Consider the following 11978-nt stretch of genomic DNA (forward strand, 5'->3'; position numbering starts at 1 on the left):
GGACAAATTAAGAAAGGAAGCGAAATTTTTATAAAAGTAAATATTTTGTTATCGAGGTTGATATTTAGTTTATAATGGTATTTTAGGAATTGTCCAAATGGTTGTTTTGATTTTATGATATACAAATTTCTTAAATAGAATGATATATTTAGAGTTTGATTCTCTAAATTATATATATATGTTTGTGTATATTAGGTATGAAATCATTTGATATATTTTAAGTACGATGATTATATGGTTTGCGTATAGAAAAAAGTAAGAAATGAAAATAAAGTTGTTAGTGGTGTAGTATATTTTAAGTACGATTATTATATTTTAGAAAAATAATTATTTGGAGAGGAAATATATGGAATGTGCAGTATACTTGATTTTATATATTTTAGTTATTATGTACCAAAAAAAAATATATAAAAAATTAAATATGTTTTGTTTTGAATTAAAAAATAATTATAATTGATTTTAAAGAAATAATTAATTATATTATAAATTTTATTTTATTATATTTGTTTGAAGAAAATAAAACTGTACCGTCAAAGAAGTTATTTTTTATTTATTGTATATAAATTTTGGGTTGGTAGTTAATATGAATTTATAATTGTTATTAATGTGAAATTATTATTGTTGTTAATGTAAAATTATTGTTGTTGCTCATACAAATTATTGTTTTTTGGTTAATGGAACATCCCATTTAAATAACAACCTTAATTAAATGAAACGTCACACAAAATAATACAAGAAGCAAAGTCAAGGAATATAATGTCACTTCTTACATATACTCAGATACCCAAGATACTTAAAATAAAATACTAAGGCACACCACGATGCTAATAATAAGACAGAGAAACAAGTTCGACAGTATTCAAAATAAATGCTTAGAGAGCAAATAATACATAGGCCACAACCCAAAAAGGAAAACTCGAGAATAAGAAGATTCGACCCAAGACAAGCTAAGCAACAGAATCTCCATTACCTAGTAGATCACGAGAAATTCTCGCATCTGCTCCTATCAATAAATTGATGATCATCACAAAAAGAGAAAACCACACATAGAACACACAAATAAGCAGAAGGGTAAGCTAAAGTAGAAAACGATTTATCATGCTATTTCATACAATTTTATAGCCAAAGATACATACATCAACCAAGCATGTGAAGACTCGCAAACAAGACACTAAGACTAAAAACACTACTTATTCGGATACATATAATTAGTCAAATTCACCGGATGCTTATACTTGTGGTGGCCCCTACTACTCTGCAGAGCCAATTAGCAATGGGTTTCACCCTACCACTCACAAGGTTAGCCTTCAAACATCTAAGGCCATTATCCTGTCAAAGACTAGGGCCTCCTACTACTCACACCACTTGGGTCAATACGCTCTATGTGAAACTCACTGACTCTTTAGAGTGTCAGGATGCAATCCTTACTAAATTATATAATGAGGCACCACCACGAACTTCGTGGAATTATGTCCTAAGTATGAGGCACCATCATGAGCTCCCACTAATAGGGGTCATGGAATTACGTCCTGACCATGAGACACCACCACGCAACCACCGTGGAATTATGTCCTGACCAATGAGGCACCACCATGAGATCTCACCTAGAGCGTCATGAAATTACGTCCTGTCCAATGAGGCACCACCATGCAATCATCGTGGAATTACGTCCTGACCACACCAAAATCATGTTTCTCCAACCAACATAAAGTCATTATACATACCAATTCCATATCACATTTATTCCTAACCATCCATTCGTGTTTCATGCCAAGATCATACCAAACGCATTAATCCAGCCCATAACATTAGGGATTTTACGCACATTCACATACTTCATACTTTAAATAGAGCAAACCAGCCAAATCATACAATCCATAACAATCATCCAAGAAAACAATGTGGTCTACGTCAGGTCTCGCTCAAGCCAAAAGCCCTCGCTCAGGCGAGAGGAGTGCTCTCCCTCACTGTTCTACACCTGCAAAACCCGAGATTCATCCAAACAATAAACCATGCACATTCATTCCATCGTGGACATCACACAAGCATAAAAAATGCTAAACAGAACCAAAACAATAGGTGGAATAGATTTAAAATACGAAACCCTAGCTTCCCTTACCTGGAAAGAGCTAGCCAAAGACTCGCACACTCAAACAGCCGAGCATAGTAGCTCTAGGAACAAATTAATGAGCTAGAAAAAATAGCGGAACAATATGGAAATGAGTTCATTAAGATGAGCTTCATAGGAAGCATGAAAAATAAGATTAAAGGAGAACTAGTATGAGCTAAGAAACAACTTACGTAGAGTGGAAAAAGCTTGAGCTTGCTTGACCAAGATTTGGGACCAAACCCTAGTAGAGCGCGACTGTAGTTTCTAAGAGAGGGAAGGCTGTTTTTCTGAAAGTGGCAGAAATGAAAAGGTTAGGGCTGATTTAGGAGTTTTGACACCCTATGGGCCAGCCTTAAGCCCACCAGATTTTGGGGCAGCCCTTAAATATTGGGGCAGAATTAAGTGGGCCAGTTAATATATATGAAAGTGTTGTGTTTAATATATATGAAAATGTTGTGATTAATATATATATTATATTTTTTTGGTTAATATATATTAAAAGGTACTAATTAATCTATATTATAATATTATGGTTAATATATATTAAGTCGTCGTGTTTAATATATATTATTATATACGAAATTTTGGGAGCTAGTATTTTAAGTATCAAAATTTTATTATTAAAAATAGTTCATGATTTTTTTGTATGACTCTAATTTGAAAAGTATTATGTGGAAGATTTCTCAAACTAAAGATATTGTGTTAAAGATCCGTAGTTATGCAAGAAATACAATGAATGAACTTTGATTTATTTATTTTTACTTAAAATCCATGTTTTATGAAAATTGATGAATTAAGTAAATTATTAAATACCTATGAATTTATTTTTTATAAATAGTTTTATCTTTTAATTTGATTTTGGACTTACCCTTATTTTTATTATTATTGTTAGACGATGTAACACCCAAATTTTTATTCTTCTAATTTTTATTTCAAATAATTATTTAAAAAAAGGTTATCACTTTATTAAAGTCCATAAACAAAAATAAATAATGTCTTACACCCAAATTTTATAAATAAAATGGTAAAATTACCGATGAAGTTAAACTCTAATATTTGTCTATTATTTCTTGATCTTGTCCAACTCTCATTCTTCATTGTTTTCCATCTTTGCCTGAGTCATCATGATAGAAAACTATCCAGCCACAAAAATCATGACTAAGAAGATTGAAGAAGGCAAAGCCTCATGGAGGAAGACTCTACATTTGAAGAGTGAAATATAATGGGTTCTTCCATCCTTTTAGTCCTGTAAAAATGTAAATAAGTCATTTCTTTACGTTTTGGTAATATTGTTGTTGTGAAGCGATCAAATTAACATTACTTAACTATAGCAACTTCAGTATTGTCAAGTTAGTAGTGAACAAAATAGATAGGGTTAAGCTAACTCTGAGTCGTCTCTCAATGAATACAAAATTGATTTCAAATATTTGATTCTTATAAAAATCTATCCTAATGCTAAAACTAGTAACTATGAAAATATGGGGTTTTGATATGCAAAGAATAAATGACACACAAATAAAAGATTGTAAACACAATAATAGTAAATAAGGTTAATTCCACTGCTGTTTCAAAATAGGATTCATCGTCGGTTTCCTAAAGATTATTGTTATTGATTTTTTGTCTAAGATTTCAAATTAATCAATGTAACTTCTTAATTAATTTATTAGCGTCCTCACTTTTAATCAAAGTAATTTCTCAATCAAAAGCATGAACTTTATAGATTAGTCATAGTAAATTTAACTAAAGTAACTTCTTAATTAAATGTTACTATGCCTAATCATGTTTATTCCTTTACCTCTTATATCTAGTAAAAGTTAGTTAACCAAAGTAACTTCTTGATTAATTTTAATCTAAGTTTTCACCTTTAATCAAAGTAACTTCTCAATTATTAGCAAAAACTCATGCAATCATATGAAAGTTTTTAAAATTAATTAAAGTAACTTCTTAATTAAAATTTAAATATCATTGGACTCATACGATTATTATGTTTGTAGATTTAAAATTATGCTAACTTGCTATACTGTAAAAATTGTTACTTTTACTAGATTAAGAACCAAAACACATAGATGAAAATAAATCTCAACAAGAATCAAAAGAGAAAATACAGTAATTCATCTAACCTCAAAATCCAGTTAAGAAATTACAGTGAAATCAACCTTAAAAGCTTAGCTCTCCATGGATTGGATGGAATACATGAATAATGATGAATGAGAGAAAAAAAAAATGGAAGAACGAGAGATGTAGTGGATGGATGGTAGCTGACAAAACCAAAGAGTTGTTAAGTGTCCCTTTTATGCTCCCTTATGTCTCTTTATAAAGGCCTTGATTGGACTTGAATCTTATATTTTTTGTTGTTGAAACCTTTTATCTTTTGATATAATATGTCTCAAATGATTAACAAATTTTATCAATTTCTAAAATATTTGGAAGATTTTCTTTATTGATAATTTGAGATATATCAAAGATAATTAATTTAAAATCTTTAATTAATTATTCAGCAACTTAATTTCTATCCAATCTTGAGTTCTATCCCTTTTATTTTACTATTTGACCATCTTTAACCAAAATATGCAATGTTTGACCAACCTTTGAATGCTTGACCAGAGTTTGACCTATTTGACTGACCATTAGAGGCTGCCACGTGACACACACTCTCTCCCTCTTCAGAATTAGGGTTCCGTTAGGGTTGCAGATGGTTTCAACATTTGAACATCATGAAGGCTTGGTTGCGGCATGAATGGAGGCTTGTGTCTGCAGTGGTCCGAATCTACGTGAATAGTGGAATCCATGGTTCATGAAGGTGTGGTGGTTTGTCTCGTATTCTTCATTTTCTACAGGTATATGATGGAACGACATTGATATTGCTCCATTGTGTTACTACGCGTACTGCATTCTAGTGTTGGAGAAGTGTGATATGTTGGTGTGATGTTTGCGTGGAGGTTCGAAGCAGCTTGTAACACCCTAGGCGGATATTACTTGATAAAGCAATTAAATATAAAATATGGAATTAAAATAATATATAGAAAGTTCCCAAGTGCGGGAAACGTATAAAACTTATATCGCGGAAGTTCAAATACATGTAGCCATCCTTATTACAAAGCCATAGTAGAGAAAAAAACACAATTAAGGCTTATTAAAAAATGTTTATAAATAACTTATATAGAAAATCCCCCGTGGTCTGCCCCGCTCCGCCTCTAAGCATCGACGTTCTCACCTGGATTCACATCTGCTCCTGTATAAAAAGTCACACGATCATCGCCAAACACAAACAACAAAGGTGAGTTGAGAAAGAAAAACAATCATATTTCATAATTACTAAAAATTAACACCCATCCAAATTATCTTAGCCAATTCTTAATTCATTGACTCCTTCATACCAAATCACCATAATCTCATAACCTATATGAGAAAGATCCATACACAACCTTGATCTTCAGGGATTATCATGTGATGTGAATCTCATTGCACAAGGGCTGATGTAGGATTTTTTTTTCTTTTAGGGTTAGAACCAGTTATGACCACGAGATATTTTGTGGGCAGAATTAGGTATTCTTTTGAAAATCGGGTGAAGAAGAAAGTAATAAGGGGTGAATCTAAAAGTGGAAAGAAAGAATCACTCTTTCCAAAGGAGGCAACACACAAAGGATGGCAAAATCCTTTGATACAGCCAAGGGTTCTTGAATCACTCAAGAACTAGGAGAATCACTCTCACTATTAGATAGAAAATTGAATTTTTGAACAAAACTTAACTTGATTTCATTGATAAGAAATGGTTCAGCTTATATAGGAGCTTTAACCATTAGGATTACCAAAAGACCATTAATTGTCATTATATCCCACTAGTGCTAATAATAAACAAATCAAGCTAATAATTGTCCACTACCTAATGGCTGATTATAACTGAAATTGGGGCAGCAAAAAGGTCATCCAAAAGTATTCATCAAGGTCTTCTTAATCTTCCAAGGCTGGTTCTTAAGATGTCAAATGGGCCCTTATTTTAAATAAAAGAAACTGCATTAATCTAGCGAGTTAGCCTCTTCCATTTGGGCCACGATGCAATTTTCAACTTTTGTGTTTTCTCCTTCTAACTTGGGCTTGTACTAAAATAATATTGACAACACTTGTTGTAGAGCTTCTTTTGCTTTCTTTGCTCTAGACCTTGTCATAGGTCCTCCATGTTCTTCAAGTGGATCCTTATCCTTGCTCATTGTCACATCTCCATCATTCTCTCCCTCTTGAGAAGGATTTGTCCTCAAATCAGATTCTCCATCTACATAAAAAAGGAATAAGTTAGACACATTGGATGTGGAACTAACATTATACTCACCAGGCAGATCAATTTTGTAAGCATTGTCATTTATTCTTTCAAGCACTTGGAATGGACCATTCCCCCTTAGTTGAAGCTTTAATTTCCTTTGTTCTGGGAACCTTTCCTTTCTCATGTGCACCCAAACCCAATCTCCAGGTTGGAAGACAACCTTCTTTCTACCTTTGTTAGTTTGCCTTGCATAGCTTTCATTTTTCTTTTCAATTTGACCCCTTACTTGCTCATGTAACTTCTTCACATAGTCAGCTTTAGCTTGTGCTTCTTTATGCTTAAACATGGAAATGTTAGGCATAGGTAGCAAATCAAGAGGAGTTAAAGGGTTAAATCCATATAAAATCTCAAAAGGTGAATAATTAGTTGTGCTATGGACAACCCTAATATAAGCAAACTCAACATGAGGCAAACATGCTTCCCAAGAGTTAAGATTTTTCTTTATAACAGTCCTAAGTAACGTGCCTAAAGTTCTATTGACTACCTTAGTTTAACCATCAGTTTGTGGGTGACAAGTAGTAGAAAATAACGATTTAGTACCAATCTTACCCCACAACGTCCTCCAAAAGTGATGTGATCCCAATAAGGCTTACAGCATTGGGCCAACGCCTGGGCCCATTCCTTTTTAATTTCTTTTATTTTTCTTTATTTTTAATTAAATAAATTGTTCTAATTGGGTTTGTTTGTTAAATGCAGCCTATTTTCTAAGCTGCCAATTATTGAAGAATTGGCATTGGGCCTGCGGCCCAACTCTCCTTTACACCAACAATCACACTTCTTCAAATTGTTTCTTCCGCAGCCAATAAGATCTCTTTATTGGGCCCGAGCCCATACGCACCAAGGAGGAGAACACGCCTTTTTCCTGCAGGCCAAATTCTTCCACGGTTCTTCAATTGTTCCTTCCAGCACCACATCCTTGCTGCCACATCCTTGCTGCAGCCAACATAACACGACCCATCTCTCTAAGTTTGCTTTCTGCACACCCCGTCGTCATCCATTTTGGGCTTACAAGTAGCAGCCCAACTCCTTTCTGCGACCCACGCAAGGATCTAGCGCCTTCAATCTGCTAGGTTTCTTCTCTTTTGCTAGGAGCACATCCAAGTGACTTCACGCATAGCTCCAAACACATTCCTCACGCCTTCGCATCTTCACACCAGCCAGGCCACCTATGCATATGTCTCACACCTTAGGGTTAAAGCGAATTTTTCTTTCACGCGTTCCACCCCTAGGATTCGTTAGGGTTTTCTGTTGCCATTAGGTTTGTGTTAGACGGCACCTTCTCATGTTTACTGTTCTGGTTGCCTTCATCTATAAAAGGCAAACCAACCATTGTACTGATTAGCTTTGATGAATGAGAATATTGGTTGAGAGTACTCCCACCGTTCGTCTTAGCTCCCCTTTCCCAGTAGAAGAGGATTTCTCCTCCTAGGGTTCCAAACACAGTGTGCGTGTGAGTTCAGTGTGAGAACGAGAGCAAATTCAATCTTTAGAGTCTTCCGCTGCGTTTCCTCGTCAATTCCACCGAACAATCGACGATTGGAGGCCATTCTCCAACGAACGGAGCACGTTTCTGCCGATCAATGGCGTCGATGGCCTCATCAAAAAGTGACTAAGGAATTTTGTATCCCTATCACTCACAATGCTCCTTGGTAGTCCATGAAGTCTTCCTATTTCCTTGAGAAACAAATCAGCCACATGACAAGCATCATCCACCTTCTTGCAAGGTATGAAGTGTGTCATTTTAGAAAATATGTCAACAACAACAAAGACAAAATCCTTTCCATTCTTTGTTTTAGGCAATCCCATAACAAAGTCCATAGAAATGTCAGTCCAAGGATATTCAAGAACAGGTAAAGGAGTATATAATCCATGTGGCTTCACCTTAGATTTAGCTTTTTTACACACAATGCAGTGATCACAAAACTTATGTACATCACGTTTCATAGGAGGCCAAAAGAAATGCTCTACAAAAATTTCCAAAGTCTTTTGAACCCCAAAATGACCCATCAAACCTCCTTCATGTGATTCAGTCACAAGCAACTCTCTAATGGAACACTTAGGCACACACAATTTATTTGATTTAAACAAGAATCCATTATGCTTATAGTAACCATTTTCAGAAAACTTTTCACATGCAGCATATATTTCAGCAAAATCCGCATCATCCTTGTACATGTCTTTCAAAGATTCAAGATCAAACAATTTAGTTTCAAGCATAGAAAGCAATGCATGCCTCCTAGAAAGTGCATCAGCCACTATATTTCCTTTCCCCCTTTTATACTTGATTACGTATGGAAATTGCTCCAAAAACTCTACCCATTTAGCATGCCTCTTATTAAGCTTACCTTGTCCTTTCAAGTATTCCAAGGACTCATGATCACTATGATTGACAAATTCTTTGAGTAACAAATAGTGTTGCCAAGTCTTTAAAGCTATAACCAAAGCATACAATTCCTTATCATAAGTAGAATAGTTAAGGGCAACCCCACTTAACTTTTCACTAAAATAAGAAATGGGATGTCCATCTTGCAACAAAACAGGCCCAATACCCACATTTGATGCATCACACTCAATTTCAAAAGATTTTACAAAATTAGGCATGGCAAGAATAGGTGCATTAGTTAGCTTATGCTTGAGGGCAGCAAAGGCCTCCTCTTGTTTCTCTCCCCATTTAAAACCCACATTCTTTTTAACAATTTCATTTAGAGATGCAGCCAGGGTATTAAAATCCTTAACAAATCTCCTGTGAAAACCTTCTAAACCATGAAAACCCCTCACTTCACTGACAGTCTTAGGTGTAGGCCATTCTTGGATGGCCTTGACCTTTTCCGCATTAACTTGTACACCTTTAGCACTCACAACAAAACCCAAAAACACCACATGATCAGAATAAAAGATGCATTTTTCCAAATTGGCATACAATTTTTCTTTTCTAAGAACAACAAAAACAGATTGCAAATGCTCAACATGCAACTCAAGACTGGTGCTATAGATCAGAATATCATCAAAGTACACCACAACAAATTTACCAATAAACTCTCTTAAAACATGATTCATTAACCGCATAAAAGTACTAGGTGCATTTGTCAAACCAAAGGGCATAACCAACCACACATATAATCCACATTTAGTTTTAAAGGACTTTTCCATTCATCACCTTCTCTAATCCTAATCTGATTATAGCCACTTTTAAGATCAATTTTAGAAAACACACATGCACCATAAAATTCATCAAGAAGATCATCTAACCTTGGAATTGGATGCCTATACTTGATGGTGATGTTGTTTATTGCTCTACAATCAAGATACATCCTCCATGAGCCATCCTTTTTGGGCACCAAAATCACAGGTACAACACATGGACTCATGCTATCCCTCACCCAACCTTTACTCATGAGTTCAGTAACTTGTTTTTCAATCTCTTTGGTCTCTTGTGGGTTGCTCCTATAAGCTGGCCTATTGGGCAAAGCAGCTCCCAGAATGAGATCAATGTGATGCTCAATTCCTCTCAAACATGGCAAACCATCAGGGACACTTGCTGGAAACACATCTTTATAATCCTGCAAAAGGGACTCAATACTTGAGGGCAATTCAAATTTGTCAAATTGGTCAGAATTTGAAATCTGATTTTGACAAAACAATAAGTAGAGCGGCTGTCTTGCACAAAACACCCTCCTTACCTCCCTTTCTCTTGCTAAATAAACTTGCTTACCCTCAAATGTTTCATTTTCTCTCATTTTCCTGTCAAGTGTTTCACTCTTTTTCTTTTCCTTTCAAGTATTTCACTCTTTCTCTCATTTGCTAACTTTTCTCTCATTTTTATTTCATCCTCACACACCTCTTTAGGAGACAAGGGTTTGAGGACCACTTTTTTATCTTGATACGTGAAAGAGATTTTGTTAGTGAAGCCATCATGGATGGCTTTGATGTGCCATGGTCTTCCCAAAAGAATATGGCTAGCCTCCATGGGAACCAGATCACATAAGATCTTATCTTCATATTTCCCAATGGAGAAAGAGACTTCAACTTGCTGTTTCACTTGGACTTCTTCTCCTTCACTAAGCCATTGAAGTTTGTATGGCCTAGGATGTGGTTCAGTGTCCATGTTCATCTTTGACACTAATCTTGAACTCACCACATTGGTATAACTTCCTCCATCAATGATTACCAAACATACATTACCATTAACTGAACATCTTGTATGAAAAATATTCTCGCTTTGAGATGCATCCTCGGCCTTGACTTGACTTCCCAACATCCTCCTAATCATGTACAACTCTCCTACATTAGCTTTCAACTCGCCATCACTCTCTTCTACCTCTCCATCATTATCATCAGAATCGCTTGTGTACTCCCCATTATCCTTAAGAAAAACGGTCTTCTTTGTAGGACACTCATAGGCATAATGTCCCATGCCTAAACATTTAAAACATTTCATTTCTCTAGTCCTCTTTGGTTGATGTTCAGGTTTCTTTTGAACTATTTTTCCTTCATTAGAAAGCACTGAATTGCTAGAGGAGGCAACACCTTTTTTCTTTACTCTATCTCTCCAGTTTGAAGAATTGAAATTGGTAGAACTCTTTCTTGTTGTACTTTTTCTTTTAATTTGTTGTTCTACCTGTATGGCCTTATGCAATAGATCCTTCATCTCCACAAACTCCTACAACTCAACAACATCTCTAATATCATGATTTAATCCATTAAGAAACGTGCCATAGTTACCTCAGGATCTTCTTCAATTTTGGCTTGGATGATAAGAATCTCCATCTCCTTATAACACTCATCCACTCCCTTGCTTCCTTAAGAAAGTCTTTGTAGTTTCAATTTTAAGTCCCTATGAAAGCTAGAAGGTACATACCGCTTTCTCATGACCCTTTTCATCTCATCCCAAGTGTCCACCAAAGCCTCCTCATCTCTAATCCTCTCTCTTTGCAACTTGTTCCACCAAATTAAAGCATAATCAGAAAATTCAGTTGTTGCAAGCCTTACCTTTTGCTCCTCACTATAATTATTGTAAGAAAATACATGCTCAATTTTGAGCTCCCACTCCAAGTAAGCTTCAGGATCACTCCTCCCCTTGAAAGGTGGCACATTCAACCTTACTCCTTCTATTCTCCCTTCATTCCTTTGTGGCCCTCCTCCTCCTCCTCCTCTTGGTGGGGTTCTATTCTCTAGTTGGTCCAACCTATCATGAAACTCATCTTGTTCTTGCTTCATCAACCTCTCCAAATGTTGAGATAATGCAGCAATTTGCATCTGAATATCATTCCTTTTTACCATGATTAAGAAACAGATCAAGGTAACAAGAAAAAAAATATATATATGGTATTTGAAAATTTTCTCACCACTCAAGTGTGTGCACTCACAGATTTGCTTTTACTAAAATAAAACACTCTTGCCTTTTACCATTCAAATTCTCCTTGGGTTCTTATGCAATTCAAGAGATTATGGCCATAACAAAGAATAGTTCTCCAATATGTGCATGGAAACGCTTGTAGGTAGACAAAGAAAGGTTAACAAAGAAAAACAAAAGGCCAAGAAAAGTAGGTA

At 35.2% G+C, this 11978-nt stretch overlaps 1 pseudogene; it reads right to left on the reverse strand.

Annotated features, from left to right (window-relative positions):
* Positions 1-5304: 5304 nt before the first annotated feature.
* LOC114184641 lies at positions 5305-11708 on the reverse strand (annotated as a pseudogene).
* Between the last annotated feature and the right edge of the window lie 270 nt (positions 11709-11978).

This window comes from Vigna unguiculata, chromosome 5, assembly GCF_004118075.2.
Source record: "Vigna unguiculata cultivar IT97K-499-35 chromosome 5, ASM411807v1, whole genome shotgun sequence".
Lineage (NCBI taxonomy): Eukaryota > Viridiplantae > Streptophyta > Magnoliopsida > Fabales > Fabaceae > Vigna > Vigna unguiculata.